At 39.0% G+C, this 20,174-nt stretch overlaps 1 protein-coding gene across 4 annotated transcripts in view; it reads left to right on the top strand.

Moving 5' to 3' along the window:
• The first annotated feature begins 4,081 nt into the window (after positions 1–4,081).
• Positions 4,082–20,174, top strand: part of TET2 (tet methylcytosine dioxygenase 2) — a 143,353-nt gene continuing 127,260 nt past the window's right edge. For all 4 annotated transcript variants that reach the window (XM_005207682.5, XM_059887717.1, XM_010805937.4 and 1 more), the window contains exon 1: positions 4,082–4,186. The gene's annotated coding sequence lies outside the window, so the exon portion shown is untranslated. The remainder of the gene's footprint in view (positions 4,187–20,174) is intronic.

Here is a 20,174-nt window from a genome sequence, read left to right as displayed (position 1 = left end):
TCAAAGAAAGTGGAACATTAAATGTGTTACCAAATTTGGATGAGAAGAAGAGTAGTTACTGGATTGCAGATTCAGAATTCATGAGAAGGAAATTCATGGATGTCAGGAACACATTGGCAACACTTCTAGAGGCATTTCCATGAGATCTCTAGTGATCCTAATATTCTTTTTATAACACCTTTGGCAGTTTTTTAATCAGATTAGATTTCTGAGTTTCATCTGACATCTTGTTTTAACCCCCATTAAGTCAGTAGACACATTTGGTTTGAGTGCTAGGATTATATCATTTGTATCTATTTCTTTAAAAATTTCCAAATTATAGAAAGAGGAATTAACCATATGAAACAAGGTCGGAAAAAAAAAATAAGTAAAAATCACATTAACAAAAGAGAATCATAATATTATGATCCTTGGCTTTAGACAATGATTATTTATATTAGTAACAATGTATATAAATAATTTAAAGTGTTCTAAATGGTTCATCTCTTGGAGATTTTTTTTTTTAACTGGCATTCGACTTATGTTAAATAGATACCTTGTATGGTGTGCAGTACTGTCACTAGACAAAAGAAACAAGAAAGTCCCTTCACAGCAATGACTGCTGTGCTGTTTGAAGGTCAACTGTCTCTTAAGCATGCAGAGAATCTTTATCATGTCATGCTTCAGAAATATGTTTTTGGAGATGGGAAACAACAGGCCATAATTTAATGTTTTTGTTAAACCACTATAATTCTTTCAAAGGAGTATGTACCACAACTCTTTTCTCTCTGTTAAAGAGAAAGTCAAGTCCTTAAGAAAATTTCCTATTCTGCAGGAGGGGAGGAAAGTAAGAATAACCTATTATTTTTTGTTAGTACAAGAAATTTGCATTGTAAAGCAAGCTGCTGTTGTCAGCTCTTTAAAGGACAGAGCAGACAGGAAGCTGCCTCCACCCTAAGAGGCTTAGAGACCAGCAACTGAGTTAGACAGCAGGTGCCCAGGCCAATCAAGTCAATTTTCTAACACAGAATAGCATGTCGTGGAACTTGTTCTATTAGTCTTTTTTCTCTGGTAAGGAAGCAAGGATTTTTCTGTGTGGAAGCAGAGCTGGTCTTTCTAGTTGGAGGGGGTAAAATGGTAAGGAGTTTGATAACAATTGACTGTTGTTAAAACAACAAATTATCTTTTAAAAACACATTATCCACACCTATAAGAGGAGGAATCTCAAGAATGCACACAATTAATAAAAGCTGGCTCTGAATTACTCGTACAAATGTGCACTAATATTTAGTAAACAGCTGATTATGTGCACTATAGGTTTTCTTTCCCAGAAATAGAGGTTAAGAAAGAGGGTGTGTTTTTTTTTTTATCAACAATACAAAATTTTACTAAAATATTTTATACCTGTAGACATAGAATTTTACTTCCTTTTGCTGTTGAAAAGTCACAATAGCCAAGAGGAGTAAGGAATTTTCTTTCAAATTAACAAAATGTCATGGTGGTTAAGGGTGGGGTGGGGTGCAGAGAAGTTGGCAAGAAAAGGTTCAGGGCCTGTCGAAAAACCAACTGCAAGTCAAGTGTGATTCCAGACAGATAAGAACCACCTGTTACAACACAGAAAGAGGGAGGTATTTAAAAGATAAATGAGAAAGAGGTGACCCTACAGATCATTTCCCCAATTATCATATACATAAGTAAGGGAGCATTCAGGTAGTCATATCAAACTCATGTCAGTACAATATTTGCCACATGTTACTCAATGTAAGAAGACATATATTTACTTACATACTTCTAGTCAAACAAGAAAAACTCCTGGAAGTAGAAAGTTTATGATCGGTAATAGTATTAATAATAACTACCTGGGCACTTAGTGTCATATTTAATTCTCACAACACACTGTTTTAATAGTGGCTCAGACAGTAAAGAATCTGCCTGCAATGCAGGAGACCCAGGAAAGATCCCCTGGAGAAGGGAAAGGCAACCCACTCCAGTATTCTTACCTGGAGAATTCCATGGACAGAAGAGCCTGGCAGGGTAGTCCATGGAATCACCAAGAGTAGCACACCACTGAGAGACTACCACTTCATACTTGACAGATAAGGGCACTGATACACAAAGAGTTAAGTACCATGCTTAAGGTCACACATTTAGTAAGGGGTGGAGTCAAGATCCATCTAGGTCTGACTCCAAAGCCCATGTTTTCCACAATTCTGCTGTTTTGTGCTGGACACAAAGGTAGGTCACAGTCTTCAGGAAACTTTATGTTTGGGACTTGAGAACAAATTACAAGGCACCTCTTAAACAGCTTACAGCTCATTAGCAATTACCAAGACTTCAAAGACACATTGGTGTGCAGTTAAAAAAGATGGAAATTCATTTTACATGAATGCTTAGGGAAACGAATGATCTTGCTTAGACAAGTTCGAAACCAGAAGTCGAAGTCAACTTTGTCTCAAAGTGGAATAAACAATGTTTCATTGGAACACACTTTAAACGCTCTTCTTTGTTACAATGTAACATACAAACAGTTGCCTTTTTAAAGCCTTTTCAAAGAGGAAATATTCCGATCTCATAAAATTGGGTAAAGCCTTCACTTCTTAAAGAAATTACGGACAAAAAAATGTCAACTATACAAAATAACTTGTGTTGACTTAAGAATAGCCTGGTCACAATGTAGCGATCCCAAAACAGATGTGCCCCCAAAAATCTATCTAAAATTTGAATGCCAGTAACGTGAGAACTTCTAATACAGGGCCAATCTCAAAAACTATCAATCTGATATAAAGATTCACATGGGCTTTGTTCTTTATCTCATCTTCAACATAAATGATGATTCTTTTTAACAAAGCATTAAAAAGAGAAGCAAATCTACTCGGCAATAGAAAAGAAAAACTGTCAACGGATGCGAGTGATTGTAGAATCCCGAACGTCAGGGAAAATCGAGAGTCCGTCATTCGGAGTTTAGTTCTTTACGGGTCGATTTCTTCATTACTTAATTATAAGGCTGGGCATTTTTGCAAAATAGAGGCTCTCACGCGAGAAATTGCAGGTTTATTTCTTACGACCGAATTTAGGGAGAAGTAAGGAGTCACTGTTGAGAAAGTCCTCTCGGATCTGCGTGAATCCTTCTTCTCAGCCCACGTGGCCAAAGTAAACAGAAGGTGGGCTGGGGCTGTGAGAAGCGGGCCTCGGTCAATTTCCTAATTTGTCGAGTCTTTGAGACTACAGGCCCCTAAAGCACTAAGGGCATGCCCTCTGAGAAACTGGGGAGTGCTTCTGCAGAGCGAGATTAAAACGACTGTGGGGAGAGGATGCCAAAGTGGGGGCGAGGCGGGGCGAGTGGACCTACCAGGGGTTGGGGTGCGGGCCTGCGCGGGCGAAGGTGGGTGCGCTCCGGGGCGTGCGCGGGGATACCTGCCAGGAGGTGGGAGTCGGGGCGGGTGCGCGGGCACTGGGATTAGGGAGGTGCGCATCTACCCTAAGGTCGCAGTGGGTACGATACCAAAAAAAGTTTAAAAGGTTCAGCTGGGGTCTCGCACCTTCCTGCCAAGGACTCACACTACCTCCCTCGTCGCGCCAGTCCCACGCCTCCACCTGGGTGGCGACCCGTCCAAGGGTCCCGGGGTCTGGACCTTCCCCCGCGCTCCTCCGGGCGCACTGCTCCCCTCCCTGGCTCCCCAGTCCCAGCCTCGAGAGTGCGCCCCTTCGATCGGCCCCAGGTGCCTCCGGCTTTTGTGCTGGGAGCCCCGGGGCGAGGAGCCAATTCCCGGGGAGTCCGGGCCGAGAGCCCCGGGGCGGCGGTGGAGGCCCGGGCGGAGGGGAAGGAGGAGGCGGCCAGGAGGAGGAGGAGGAGGAGGAAGCGGGGCGGAGGAGGCGGAGAAGCGGGAGGAGGAGGAGGCGGAGAGCGGCGGCGGCGGCAGCGGCCAGTGCTCGGGCGGCCCCGCCGCCTCCTCCTCGCGAGCGCCGCGCGCCCAGGCCCGGCTCGCATGCGAGTCACGTCCGCCCCCTTGCCGCGGCCGCCCCGAGACGCCAGCCCCGCCGAGTGATGAGAACAGACGTCAAACTGCCTTATGAATATTGATGCGGAGGCTAGGCTGCTTTCGTAGAGAAGCAGAAGGAAGCAAGATGGCTGCCCTTTAGGATTTGTTAGAAAGGAGACCCGACTGCAAACTGCTGGATTGCTGCAAGGCTGAGGGACGAGAACGAGGTCAGAGCGCTTCTCTTATGCCGCGAAACTCTCCCTTTCCTCTCCCCTTCGCTTTCTCTCGGGCTCACAGGGACTGGGGAGCAAAGCCTGCAGTGTCACCCGCAAATACCAAGAGGGAAGAAGGGAAGCTTCACAAATTACTGGAGCCTCTTCAACATGGCTGACAAATATAGTTTTAATTCCCCCCACCCCCCTTTTAAACCTGTAGTTGTGTGTTCCCCTCTCTCTCCTGTTAATTAATGCTCGTGCCCTCCTCACCCAGAAAACTTACCTTTGTGAGTCCGGCCGGCCGCTTTCCCGGCCTTTTATCCTCCGGAAAGTGATTTTTCTCTGCTTTCCTTTCTAAACTAGTTCAGCTGTCGGGGGGCACGACTTTTTCCTTGAATCTTCCCCCACCCCCTCCCTCGGTGGAAGGCAGACGAGCCCCGGGTTTATCCTCACCCACCCCTGGGGAGCACACGGACCGTGTGGTTTTCGACCCTTTTCTCCGCTGGGGGTCTGGATCTGAGTGTGCGTTTGCGTCCGCCCCCTTCTGCCTGCCCCGTGTCCCCTTTTCGGGGGGCCGCGCTCAGCGAGTGTCAGGGCGAGTGGAACAGGAGTCCACTCGGTCGGGGGTTGTTGTTTTTTTCTTTTTTTTCGTTCCCCCCTGAAGTCCGCGGGTTTTGTTAGCGCTGCGGAGCCGAGAGAGGAAAGAATAGTTTCTTGGCTTCCCCAGACAAGACCCGAACCCCACTTTTCTCAAGGTACATCAGCTCTGCCATGGGCTGTACCTTTCAGCGTGGGGGAACGTGTGTGAGAGCATTTGTGAGCAAATCTGTGTCCTGGCTTTGTGCTTTTCCCAAATCAGCTTCGTCGGGTTCACCGGTAAGTGACAGGCAGACACAAAGGCAGGCGCAGGCCGGGGGAGGGGGCAGACGGGCGGGCGCGGGGACGGGGGGAGAGGGGTGAGTTGGAAGACTGCAAGGTCAGGGGCGCAGAAAGAAATGAAACCCAATCCCAGTGAAGAAACGGAGAAGCAGAGAGCACATTTCTAACAGTCTCATCCAAATTTCTCTTTTTCGCAGTTCTCTGGTCTTTTTATCTTTCTGCCTTTCTCTGTGTGTCCCTTTTCTCCTCCCGTTCTTCTCCTTTTTCTCCTTCTTCCTTTACTCATACCTGACTCTTGATGAATCTTTTTCATGGAGGCTGCTTTTCTAGTGATACTAAGCTAAGTTTCTACGGAGAGTTTTCTATCTGTGGCAAAATAAAGTGTGGGCTGGATAGACTGCTGGGAAGGTCGAATGTGAAATATAAGTGAAATGTACAGGCTCTTGCCCTCATGACATACTTTTAATTGTATTGAGTGAGTTTTTCTCCTCCTCCTTGTACTGTTTAGGAATTGAAAAGGGGTCATTTTCCAGTCGTTTAAAATTTAGTAAAATATTTTTGTATTTGCCTGTCTAGGGAGTAGAATAGAGCCACAGTTTAAAATCTCAAATCATACATCATGCTTTTCTTTCTCCAATCAGGGATAGATAATGACAAATCCAAATCCAAAAATATTCATCAATAAATGATCCAACATAAAAGTAAGATTCTATCTTAGGGACAATTGGAAATGTATATAGGAAAGATACTGGCTATGGTTTGGTTTGATTTAAGGCTGTGGGTATTGTTGCTTGGCTAATGAAATCATTATATTTGCATTTTAATGGAAAGTCGAAATACTAGAGGGGAGTTATATTCTTTTCCTTGTTTGCTTGTGTGTTTCATAATAGGTTTGAAGTAGAATATACATTTCAACATAATAAATACTGATATTTTAATGCTATTAAACAGAGAAGTGTTAGTGAAGGATTGGAAAGTCAAACAAGTTTAGAAGTCATGTATACAATTAAAAGATGGATGGGGAAAAAACGCAATAATGGACATTGTTCCATAAATCCCATCTCCAAAACTACTTGTCCTTAGTAATTCACTTTGTAACTCTACATTTTGATCTCTGGAAAGCAGTTAAGTTTAATCGTTGTAGATGCATGATTACAAGGGAGACATGTTACTCATCTTTGTGGAATAGAAACAGCTCATTTGGTTGTTCTTATTTGTCCTCAGATAATAAAGAAAACACTTAAAGAGTTTAGCAGAAATGCTTACTATCTGTTGAGAAAACTGTGGTTAATTATCCCAGCAATTGAGAATTTAAAATATATAATTCCTTTTGCCAAGAGTAGTATCTAACTACTCTTGGCAAAGTAGTTAGCCAGATGTCACTAACTACTTTGGGGGGACTTTTCCAATGTTGTATATACTGTCTTCAGGCTATTCAACTAATAATAGATATAATATTTATTGCTCACATTGATAAATAAGAATATCTACATTGGTTAATCATTTTGAATGTGACCATGAAGGCCTGTTCTTTCCCAGCATCCAATTTAGACTTTTCTGAAAGTAGCTACTAATGAATATTGTATAAGGGACTTCAATGATTATAAGAAGGACTTGTACATTTTATTCACTAATCCAAATAAAAGTGTTCTCTTTTATTAGAAAAATTATTTGAATTACTATGGAATAGTTTACAATGAAAGATATAACCTCAGCTCTTTGTTTACCATATTTGTGAAAGTCAGTGCTACCTGGATTCTTCAAAAATTTCACAGCTTGACCTGTTTTGGGTAATTGAATTGTAGTGGAGTCATAGTGGAGAATAATAAGATAGATAGTTTTTCTTAAACTACAATATTGTTTTGCTTATGTTTAAAAATTGAGCTAATGCTTAATGAGAAATTAACTTGGAATAAGGGAAGTCTCTTGTCTTGTTTAAATTCACACATTTACCAAACTTCTTAGGGCTCTGATTAGGTCTGGCCTCGTGCTGGTCCATGCCAGGAGCCAACAGGATTGATAGGATTTTGATTCAGTGGCACATGGATGTAGACATTAGCAGGTCCGAGTCACTCCCAGCAGGTGAAATGCGGCTGCCCAGGAGTTGCTATGACAGACTTCCAGAGTTCTGTTTGGGCACTTAGATAACAAAGACTGGAGTTAATGTTTTGGTTTCACTTGTTGGAGTTAGAATTTCTCTATCAATTTCTCCAGTGCTCCACCCATACACAGTGCTGTAAGCCAGATGTCACTATTGAAATGTATTTCCTTATTTGCTGACTCATTAAGAAGTTCTTATGATTCACAGAAACACCTGGCAGAACACCTTATTTTTCATCCTGGCCCAAATCCAAGTTAGTATATTCTTATGAATTCTCAAGAAATTACCATAAAATGTTCTCAAAAGCTTTAGATGTTTCACAGTTTTTAGAATGTCCAATATTTAGAAAGTGTTCAATCTGCTTTTCCTTGCCCTAATTCCTTCTACTACAAGAGTTCAATTGTTGTCTTTGTTGTTGAGGATGTTGTTAGTTAGAAGAATTTAATAGTCTTACCTAGCCATCTTCACTAGGAAGAGACTTCTTTTGTAAACAACCATGTAGACTGTTCCACTCTAATCTTTCTGAGTCATGGAGACAGGTTAAAACTTTGGATCAGCTAGCTGTCAGTATTGGTTCATGAAAGTAACATTTTCTCAACTCTTAGGCCATCACTGCATAGTAGTTCTTAAGAGTAGTAATGGCACCAGAGCCAGTAGCAAGAAAATATCTCTTAAGCCAGCTTTACAAATGGAGTCTTAACTGTGGGAGAGTAAGGTTGCCAAGTAGAGCTGGTGGTTATCTTGGAAACTGTGTTGAAGAACACAACCACAAATGATTTTGCCAAATATACAGTATTTACTTGGTCTAGATCTCCAATTTCTATTTTGATTCACTGCCAAAACTCAGTGAATACTGTGGCATTATTTAAGAAGGTTACATAGTGCATCTGTTGTTTTGGTATGTTGTAGGAGAGAAGAGTTTCAGAAAGGAAGAGGGTAAAGCAATACACCTGAATCATTGTGACTAGCAGCCAAAAAAGAATTGTGTGTCTTTGCTTATTTCCAGCATTATTCTTATCCTAAATTGTGCATTGCAGAAAAATCCTAAGATAGACATACAATACTTTCTCAGTAAAATAGATTTTGGTTGCCCATTCCAAAATAGTAAATTCTATCAGCTTTCATTTATACCTTTTCCACTTGTCATGAAATGCAGTTAAGTGCACCAGGTTTCAAGAATTATAGATAGATGGTAGGTGGATTTTGAATATTTTGTGTAAAAATAAATTCAGTGATAATGTCAACCTACCTGCAGTATTAAGAATTTGGAAATCAACATTTTATACTTACTAAGGGTTGTTCCTCAAAGTGACTTGAATTCAAGCTTTGGATAATCTGAGAATTAAGTAAAAAGATGAGTGAATTGGGATGAAGTGTTTTGGAGGACAATTTAGGACAGAAAATGAAGTTATTGCTTCACTAAAAATACCATAAATGCTTCTTTCAAGTTAGATTTATGTCTGTTGAAAGATTTATGTTCTGAGAATAGCACTGAAACATGTATATTATCATATGTGAAACAGATCGCAAGTCCAGGTTCGATGAATGAGACAGGGTGCTCAGGGCTGGTGCACTGGGATGACCCTGAGGGATGGGATGGGGAAGGAGTTGGAAGGGGGGTTCAGGATGGGGGACACATGTGCGCCTGTGGCGGATTCATGTGCATGTATGGCAAAAATCACTACAATATTGTAAAGTAATTAGCCTCCAATTAAAATAAATAAATAAATAAAAAAGAGTTATGTTCTATGTCTTTTTATTCCCTAATAGAATCTATTGGTATACTACTAGGTCCAGGTTTAATTTGTTGGGGGTCAGGGGTGATGGGGTGAAGGTGCTCAGAGGGTACTAACTTCCAGTTATGAAATGAATAAGTGCTGGGTTGAAAGCATAGTATGGTGACTATAGCCAGCAATACTGTATTGTATATTTGAAAGTTGCTCATAACTATGTGAGGTCATGGATGTGTTAACTAACCTTATTGTGGTAGTCATTTCCTAATATTTACCTATTATAAATTGTTACATTGTATATTTTACATTTATACAGTGTTATATGTCAGTTACTCGAAATAAAAGCTGAGGGGGAAAAGATACAATGAATGATGTAGAAGTAGCTAAAAAATGTCATTTAACTAGAAAATGTGTAATCTGTTCTCAATGCATAAGAGAAAAGCAAAGTAAAAGGTGTTTGGTGATACCAGTGATGAAAGCAATGGTGCTGCTTTTTCCTTAATGTAACTTCTACAGGTTATGGCAGTTGTCCCATAAAAGCCACCCATTATAAGCATACAGTTGAATGATGTTTTGTAAATTTATATTTTTAAATTTAAAATTGTTTTGAGCTAGTTGTAGAGTCACATGCCATTGGTATGAACTAATAATTGGACATGGACGTTCTGTCCAGTATTCCCCAGTGGTAACATTTTGCAAAACCATAGTATAATATCCCAGTCAGGAGACTGACATTGATGTAGTCTACCAACCTTACTCAGATTTGACTTGAATGTTTGTGTAGGTGTATGTTTCATTCCATATACCATTTCAAAGATAATTTAATCACTGATAATGTAATCATTTGATCAGATAATTTTAAACATTTTCCCTCCTGAAAACAGAAGTTTAACACAGTTTTACTTCATCAATCATGTGATTGTGCTACCATGCCTTATCAAAATGTGTATCAGAATATAGGTTTTTGTTTATTCAAATATTTTAAGTTGTTATAATGTTTTATGACATTTCAGGTTACATCATTTGATTCTTATCACAACTCTAGAAATAGGTGGTGGTGGTGTTATCCCTATCTCTGGAGAGGAAACTAATGCACAGTGAGATTAAATAACTTGCCCAAGTTCATACAGCCAGTACATGTCTTAGTTAGGATTTGAATTTAAGCAGTCTGTCTCTGGAGTCAGTCTTTTAACCACTATACTGCTGCTGCGGCTGCTAAGTCGCTTCAGTCATGTCCGAGTCTCTGTGACCCCATAGACGGCAGCCCACCAGGCTCCCCCGTCCCTGGGATTCTCCAGGCAAGAACACTGGAGTGGGTTGCCATTTTCTTCTCCAATGCAGGAAAGTGAAAAGTGAAAGTGAAGTGGCTCAGTCGTGTCGGACTCTTAGTGACCCCATAGATTGCAGCCCACCAGGCTCCTCTGTCCATGGGATTTTCCAGGCAAGAGTACTGGAGTAACCACTATACTATATCACCACTAATAATAAACATGTAGCGGTAACATAGGCTATGTAGGGAAATTCATAAAAGGAGACTTAAAATGCATGCAACTATCTACACAAAAACTTGTGCCTGAATATTCGTAGCAGCATTATTAACAATATACATGTGAAATCAGTTTGAGAAAAGAAACTGGTCGGCAGAAGTCTTTGTGATGCCAGGACAAGTGGGAAAAAGAATCTGAACATTGATGGCTCTCCATGTTTTGCAACATATAGCCAGTCTTTAGAAACACCAACAAAATTTTACAGATTGTTAATGGTAAAATGAGTTCAGATTTTTAGGAATAGCCCTTATGAAATTAGGACATTATTTTTGACACATTATTTTGACTTCATTTTAATTTCTAACTTTATATACTTCTAGATACCAAACATTCTTCTTCTTAAGCAGTACTTCTTTCTCTTTTATCCTGTTGAGAAAGATGCCAGTTGGGTCCCTTACCTTGATACCATGACTGTTAACAGCTCTGGGGGAAGAGCCAGTGATCTTGAAGCATTCAGCTTTAATAACGTGTGCCTGTTGTTATACTCAATGAGGACATGTCTTGGCTTCATATAATTACTGTAATCATTTCTTTTTCAAGGAATAGCTATAGAAATGACCCAGAGATACCTTTTAAGAGTATGATTATAGCATTTACTTGTAGGTTTGTTGTATATTTGTGCCAGGTTCAAGTTAGACACTCTTGTTAGAACCTTTTAACCCATCAAGAAGTTGACGTAGTGATTGTTCAGTTCAGGTCGCTGAGTCATGTCTGACTCTTGCAACCCCATGGACTACAGCACACCAGGCTTCCCTGTCCATCACCAACTCCCTGAGCTTGCTCAAACTCATGTCCAGTGAGTTGGTGATGCCATTCAACCATCTCATCCTCTGTCATCCCCTTCTCCTCCTGCCTTCAATCTTTCCCAGCATCAGGGTCTTTTCCAATGAGTCAGTTCTTCGAATCAGGTGGCCAATGTATTGGAGTTTCCACTTCAGCCTTAGTCCTTCCAATGAATATTCATGACTGATTTCCTTTAGGATGGACTGGTTGGATCTCCTTTCTGTCCAAGGGACTCTCAAGAGTCTTCTCCAACACCACAGTTCAAAAGCATCAATTCTTTGGTGCTCAATTTTCTTTATAGTCCAACTCTCACATCCATACATGACTACCGGAAAAGCCATAGCTTTGACTAGATGGACCTTTGTGGGCAAAGTAGTGTCTCTGCTTTTTAATATGCTGTCTAGGTTGGTCATAGCTTTTCTTTCAAGGACCAAACATCTTTTAATTTCATGGCTGCAGTCACCATCCACAATGATTTTGGAGCCCAAGAAAGTAAAGTCTGTCACTGCTTCCATTGTTTCCCCATCTATTTGCCATGAAGTGATGGGACCTGATGCCATGATCTTCGTTTTCTGAATGTTGAGCTTTAAGCCAACTTTTTCACTCTCCTCTTTTACTTTCATCAAGAGACTCTAGTTCTTCTTCACTTTCTGCCATAAGAGTGGTGTCATCTGCATATCTGAGGTTATTGATATTTCTCCCGGCAATCTTGATTCTAGCTTGTGCTTCATCCAGCCCAGTGTTTCTCATGATGTACTCTGCATATAAGTTAAATAAGCAGGGTGACAATATAAGCCTTGATGTACTCCTTTCCCAATTTGGAATCAGTCTGTTGTTCCATGTCCAGTGACTGTTATGGAAAGCAATAAGGTAGAATACAGGTCTGATCTTTCTTATGGGAGAGATGAGTAGCTTATTTGCTTCTACCATCTCTTATTTCTTGTGACACTTTTTGAACCACCTCAGCTGATAGTAGATTTTTATGCTATTTTTATTATATTCAAAAAGCTATTCACTGAATTTGAGTGTAGTACTCCATCTTTGCTTTTCTAAAGTGAAAGTGAAACTCTTTGTGACCCCATGGACTATACAGTCTATGGAATTCTCCAGGCCAGAATACTGGAGTGGGTAGCCTTTCCCTTCTTCAGGAGATTTTCCCAACCCAGGGATCAAACCCAGGTCTCCCACATTGCAGGTGGATTCTTTACCAGCTGAGCCACCAGGGAAGCCCAAGAATACTGGAGTGGGTAGCCTATCCCTTTTCCAGTAGATCTTCCCAATACAAGAATCGAACCAGGGTCTCTTGCAATGCAGGCAGATTCTTTACCAACTGAGCTATCAGAGAAGCCCATGAAAGATACACTATATTCAAAAGAAAAACAGTGGGCTGTGGATATTTACTGATGGAATGACTGCTCTCTTCAAAGAGAACAGACTTGCCCATGATCAAACATAGACAGTAGATCTCCCACAAAGGTATACCATACATACTATTGATGTCTTTCACTTGCTACTTTTGCAGTTTTGAGATTTATTAAATTTGTGGATGTCACAAAGTAATGATCATTTTAATTACGATTGTCATGATTCATTAGTTATTGCTAAAACTTGCCTCATCATGTCTTTTTCTTGATAGAGTATTAAATATTGTTTCTATGATTAGATTACACATTAATGGAAACTCTTCACCCAACTCTTAGAGTTTTTATTATTTCTCCTCAAATTGATTTTTTTTTTTAAATCTAGCAATGGATAAGAAAAAAGGCTTAAATAGTAATAGTGAAGCCTAGAGGATATAATGTGGTCTATCTCTGAGTTATTTCTCCTATTTTTCATTCCTGCCTGCATTGAGGAACAAGAGTACTTAATTATTATTTTAAAAATACCTTAATTATTAGCTGTGCTAATTCTAAAGTAAAGCACAAGAATCTAAAAATAGTGCAATGATACCACACCCAGATTCCATCACTAACCTACTGTCTTGTTCCTATTAATTTATTTTTTAATGTTTGTTCTTTCAGCACTTTTCCCATTTTTGTTTGAAGTCTCTTACTTTGAAGTCACAGAATTTTCATATTTGCCATTGGCTATAAAGTTCTGTCAGTTCTTTTATAACCTTTCATGATTTTTGTATTAAAAGGATTACTTTTGGACTCCCACTAATTAGTTTGGATCACTATTAGCCTTTTGTTTGTCTTCCTGCTTACATCATAACAGAACAAGAAATCATTTGTGCAAATACAGTGATAGTTCATAAAATTAGAGTGAGCCTCTTAAAAAGTGAATTCAGTTATTTGGATATTAATTTACTTTATATTCATATTTTCATGTGCCAAACATAACTAATAAAAGGAAAAAAATACCATAAATGGATACTTTCAAATATGAGGGAAGGACATACAGTGATGTATGTCAATTATTTCTCATTAAAACAGGAAAAAATTTTAAAAAGCATGAAGGAAGAACAAATCTTCCAACCTAAAAATACTCACCACATAAATTATTTTTGTAAAAAGAGAAGCAGGTATAGTTCAGCGAGAAAGCATGCATTCTAAACTTTGCATTCTAGATTTCATCTATCTTTATTGTAATCTACTCACCTAAATGGTGTTTTTTTCCTTTTGTGAAGTTATACTATATAAAATTGAAGTGAAAACAAAGGTGTATTCTAATTTTTGAATTATCTACCACATTATAGCTTGGAGAAAAACATATTGACCAAAAAGAAAGCTAGTGAACATTTTACTGATAGCTTACAAAGGTAAAATAACTATGACATAATTATGTATTTCTACCAGAAATCAAAATTAGAAAGGACATTTGGTTAACTTTGGGAACTAAAATTTCAATATATTGAAACAACATTTTTAATCAAGCATATAGAAGATACAGGATATGGTATTTTAAAATGACTAAAATATATGCATGAGGTTTTGCTGAAGTCAGTATTTTTTTTTAATAGTTTAATTTACTACTGACAATTTGCATCAGTATTTTTGCATTGTTATAATTTGTCATGTTTCAAGTAATCCTGAAGATTATGGGAAACTTTTCATATGTAGGAATAAAAAGCTTAGTTGTTGACATTGTCAATTTCCTTTAATATAGGTAAGAATTTGGCCTCCTTAAGGAATAGAGCTTGTTTTCTGTTAACAAACCCATGTAAAAGATACAATGAGTATAGTGAGGGTAAAATTTAAAATAAGAAGACAGGTAGAAAACTAAACTGTACTTCCATTCACTCAAATGAAGTTATTGGATACTTTCCTCTGAAAGGATCATATTGTAATTTTATTTGGATGTAGAATTGTTACTTTGCAAACAGTTTGCCTCCTTAGTGTCTTAGTAGTTGTTGTGTAATGCAATCTTTCATAATAAGAAAAACAATTTTTGAGAGGAGGTATAAAGTGCATTCAGAATTCACTGTTGAGATTACAAAATTTGCCCTAAATTTAATTAGGCAGGCAGTTAATTTTGATCATGTCCTAGGTCAGGAGCTACTTAAAGAAGAAAAGAAATGTGATAGAGATTGGTCATGTCCTCCAGTTCTTCCCACTGCTCTTTTTTTTTTTTTTTGCACGGGGCAGGGGTTGGAGGGAGAGAGAAAAAACCTCCCTAATAAATAATTCCTTGACACTCACATGCTCTTTTTTTAGGGCCAAAGAAATAGGAGGTTTCTCTCTGGAGCTTGTTGACACTTTCTCGCCTTGCGATTACACGCGGTCACATCAACATTTGCCACGTGGGTTCCGTGCGCATGGCAGCGCTATTTACAAACACCATCCAGGGATTCCAGAGACTCTTATGTAACAGCTGAGAGTACGGGCTTTGTGTGTCCGTGCGCGGAGGAACCGAACAATTTTATTCATAATGGGGGAGCCCTTGTCTGGCTCTGATGGGGTCCTGCATCAAAGTTCACCGAAGTCTAGGTCAGGATCTACCCAATATGCAACTTGCTGGCGCCTCAAAGGCTGTGCCTTAGTATAGGATCACTCTTTTCTTTTCCCCGCCCCCTCTTGCGGCAAACGGAATCCGTTATGCCAAACTTTTCTGTGTGTGTTTTTTCGAAATGTGGGCAAATTGTGTCTTGGTTCTGGTTGTCATTTACTTCTACCACTTGTGACAGAAATGCACATGCCTGCCACCCAGTCTCACAAATGCTTTTTTTTTTTGAAAAATATTTTCTTATTTGTAAGCAACTTCAGGTGCAAGAGAATTGGTAAACTGACTTGGTAACTCGACACTCTGACCACAGAATACTCAGGAAAACGGTTGTTTGATCATCCTCCATATCCAGTTCAGTTGTACCCATCCCTGTCATTTCTCACCTCCCTCTTAAATTTTCCATTATCACACCTCCCTCAGCCCTCTTCCATCTTAAGTTACGTATCAAGACATGGTATTTCTTTTTTAAATTAGATTTCAATATTTAGGAAATTGTTCTTCTTTTCCCATATTGCTTTTAAGAGTTTTTCATTTATACTTATCATTTTTTTTAAGTCTCAAGTTAAAAATAATTAAAACACCCAAGAATTTGTGTCTCATCCTGTGTACCTGTGTTCCTGGTGCTTTTTTTTTTTTTTTTTAATTGTAAATTGTAAATTGACTGGTTGGAATATTTAAAATATGAGTAAATTTTGAGTCCTTTCTGATCAAAAAGGATCCTAAAATGCAATACAAAAAAAAGGACTCAAAATTTACTCATATTTTAAATATTCCAACCAGTCACTGGTTATCCAAAAATAGAAACCTTGCCTAACAAAGAATTGAAATTAAATCATCAAAAAAAACAAAACCAAAAAAAACTTGTAGTTACTTAAAAACTTGGGCTGTTTGAAGTCTTCTTTCATAGGTTTTTTTTTTTTCTAATCACACTATCTTTCTAAAAAGAGGAATGATCAGAATCTTTGAAATGTGGTACTGTAAATAGAAGGAATTTAACTTTTCAAAATAAAGAATTTTCTCCCCAAGAGATAAACCAAACACCAAGAAATGTTTGGTATAGGAATAATTTAGAGGTTATGTCTTCAAGTCTATTATTTACCTATGAGACTTAGAAATTAAATTTGATCTGTTTAACAGCTGGATGTGCTCTCTTTTAGAAGAAATTATCAAGAGAGTGATTAATTTAACCAACATAAAGGAAATTTGAGAATAGACATTTTCTATTTTTTCTTGCTGAGTAAAATTTCCTTCTAAATTTGAAGATAATATAATTTATTTAGTGGTTATAAGTTATTGTACTTTTTTAATACATTAAGATTTAGTGAATTTAGATTATAGGCTTTAAAATTTATTTTCATTTTTTATTTGCATGCTTATCATTGTTTTGACCTGAAGATGGTGTATTTATCTTAATTGCCCTAAATTCAAATAGTGAAAGTTTGTGTGAAATTACTTATGAGTATACTTTCTTCCTAAAAGCAGTACCATGTCTGAACACTCTTGAGCTTTCACAAGGATGATCTTAGCCTATGTTAGAACATTACCATTTTCCTCTCTTCTTATACCTTTATTGGACAGTAAATTATATATGGTTATAAACTGAATCTGCTCAGAATTTGATGAAGGTTATAAGTTGATTCATTTCTGCTAAGAAAGGGATTAAATATAACTATTTTTGTTTCACTTGAAGCTGCAAGCATTCAGTAAACATTTATTCAATAGATGGCCTTCCTTCCTGAAGGTGAGATGAACAGCAATTGTCTCTGTATTATAAAAGATTAAAGTGGTAGATCAAATGTGAAGGATACCGAGCAAGATGCAGTGTGGGAATTTAGGTTGTTTTCTCTCTCCACCAACTACTGAGAGCATGTGTTTGCACATGCTTGTGTGTGTTCTCTCCCTCAAAAAGTTTTTGGACTTCTGAGTTAATTTCTCTTTGGTAGGAATGATTAATTAAACCATAGTAAAACTATCTACAAATATAAAATTTAAAAAATATTGATGTCATGCATTTTCCCAAATATCGTGAAGGTGAACAAAATCCCCAGGGTCTTTTATAGAAACTACTTTTATATGATTCCTTAGAAGACCGTTGAGGAATCATATAGGCGCTCACACATAAAAACAAACAGCTGGTGTGGTGATGTTAAAATTGGCCAGGGTGTTCCCTCTAGCGTAGGAGTCCTAGGTCATAATGATGCCTTCCCATGTGGTCAAGCACCCATGGCTTTCATGTTTACACACACAGCCCCAGAATTCTGAACACCAGTGATGCAGCAGTGGGGGAAGGGGTGATCTGTGTCTCACAAACTGTTTAATGACCTGGGTCATGAATATTGATAGAGAATAAGAACGAACCGATTGTGGTAAAATGTGCCTGGAGGGGAAATAGAGTAGATGCTTAAAGCAGGCTTTCCCCCCTCACCCCACAAGCTCTGGATTGTTTATTTTAAGCTATCATTACCACCCAAAAGGAGCTTTCTACTTTGAACTTAAAATAGTAGCTTTTAACCGGACAAGTGAGTAAGCGCTTTGGTATCCAGGGACTAGAGGTGACAAAGCTCACAAGAGTGTCACTCTCTTTTGTAACCAAGCTGACTCAGACTCTTTTGGAAGCTTTTATGGCAATTTAACCAGCTCTAATGATATTACCGCATAGGTGCATGGGAACAGATAATTGGAGCTAGAGCTGCCATTTTCTCCAATTTTAAAATTGTTTCATACCCATCATTCCAATTTTATTTGTGAAAATAGGCCAATCATATTACATATAGAAATGCTTTTCAAAATCACTGGATTTATTTGTATAGAACTGCTTTGTTTACCTGTGTAAACATGTAGCCTATGTCTACAACAATACAGAGGAAAATACCTTCTTATCTGGTAGAATCAATAATAAAGGGGAAAAAAGAGTGAATGGTAATTCTGGAAAAATATATGATAATAGCATGGTGGTATTCATGCAACTAAATGGCAAGCAACTATTTTTAAGCATGGAAAAGACCTCAAAGGATGAGGGGGGAACATGTTATAAACAAGGAAAATATAGTTTTCAGTAAATAAATGCTTTATTACAAACTATGGACATTTAAAAGATTTGTTTCAAACTCTTTCCTCCTTGTAACAAATTATCCAAGACATTATCTACCTATCTCTGAACTTTTAATGGATTGTTCTGGACTGTGGGTTTAATTTTGTATGCATGTATGTGTATGTTTGAGTATGCGTGTGTTTGAGTATGTTTTTCTGTTTTAGATCTAGCTATGCAAACTAGAGACATTGCCCACTACTTATAAGATATTGCTCCCTGGATTCCCATCACATTTACTTCAATATGTCAATAAATCATTCATCAGATTTGCAAAAAATGTAGCTTATTTTCAAAGATAGAATCATAAATTATTATTAACAAGAAACAGAAACTTTAGAGACTATCTGTTGCATTAACTAGAAAAAAATGGCAGCATAGAGAGGTGAAGACCATTGCCTCAAATTGCATAATGGGATATTTATCATTCTGCTGCTGTTGCTGCTAAGTCGCGCCAGTCGTGTCTGACTCTGTGCGACCCCATAGACGGCAGCCCACCAGGCTCCCCCGTCCCTGAGATTCTCCAGGCAAGAACACTTGCCATTTCCTTCTCCAATGCATGAAAGTGGAAAGTGAAAGGGAAGTCGCTCAGTCATGTCCGACCCTCAGAGACACCATGGACTGTAGCCTTCCAGACTCCTCCGTCCATGGGATTTTCCAGGCAAGAGTACTGGAGTGGGGTGCCATTGCCTTCTCCGATTTATCATTCTAGTAATAGCCAATAATAACTAAGGTCTTCACATTGTGTCAAGAACCATACTAGGGACTTTCAGAGGTTATCTTATTCAATTCTTACATCACATCTATTTTTGTTGGTGCTATTATTATCCTCATTTTACTAAGGAAGAAACCAAGACGTCGGATTAAATAATTTCCCTACACATTTTGAATTATCTTTGACATCTCCCTATTTGCAAATTTATCCTTAAACCCTATAGAATATTTTACTATGGCCATTTGGCTTGTTTCTTTCCATTTCTGCTTCCCTCATCCTTTTTTTTTTTTATTTAAAAACATATGTATTTATTTTTGGCTGTGCTGGGTCTTCATGGCTACACAGGCTTTGCTCTAGTTGCAGAGAGCGGGGGCTACTCACTAGCTGTGGTATGCAGGCTTCTTATTGCAGTGGCTCGTTGGTTGCAGAGCATGGGCTCTAGGCATGTGGGCTTCTTCAGTAGTTCTGGCGTGTGTTTAGTAGTTTTGGCTCCACAGGCCCAGTAGTTGTGATGCCCAGGCTCAGTTGTTTCATGACACACGGAATCTTCTGAGGCAGGGATCAAACAATGTCTCTTGGATTGGCAGGTAGATTTGTTACCACTGAGCCACCAGGGAAGCCCTCACCCTATTCTTTTTTTCGCTCTGTTCCTTTGTAACTGAAATTTCTTCCTTCTTGGTGTTCTCACCTATATGAGCTTTCTCTTCCATCTTCTTGGCTTTTTCAGCTGTTCACCATATTTTCCCTGGAATCTGTGTTCATTGCCTCCTTATTTCTGATAAATCAATCAACTCCTAAACAGTTCAGTTCAGTTCAGTTGCTCAGTCGTGTCCAACTCTTTGCGACCCCATGAATCGCAGCACACCAGGCCTCCCTGTCCACCACCAACTCCCAGAGTTCACTCAAACTCACGTCCATTGAGTCAGTGGTGCCATCCAGCCATCTCATCCTCTGTCGTCCCCTTCTCCTCCTGCCCCCAATCTCTCCCAGCATCAGAGTCCTTTCCCGTGAGTCAACTCTTCACATGAGATGGCCAAAGTATTGGAGTTTCAGCTTTAGCATCAGTCCTTCCAAAGAAATCCCAGGGCTGATGTCCTTCAGAATGGACTGGTTGGATCTCCTTGCAGTCCAAGGGACTCTCAAGAGTCTTTTCCAACACCACAGTTCAAAAACATCAGTTCTTCAGCACTCAGCATTCTTCACAGTCTA

Source organism: Bos taurus, chromosome 6, assembly GCF_002263795.3.
Source record: "Bos taurus isolate L1 Dominette 01449 registration number 42190680 breed Hereford chromosome 6, ARS-UCD2.0, whole genome shotgun sequence".
NCBI classification, from domain to species: Eukaryota; Metazoa; Chordata; class Mammalia; order Artiodactyla; family Bovidae; genus Bos; species Bos taurus.
This window is presented reverse-complemented; position numbering and strand designations above follow the sequence as displayed.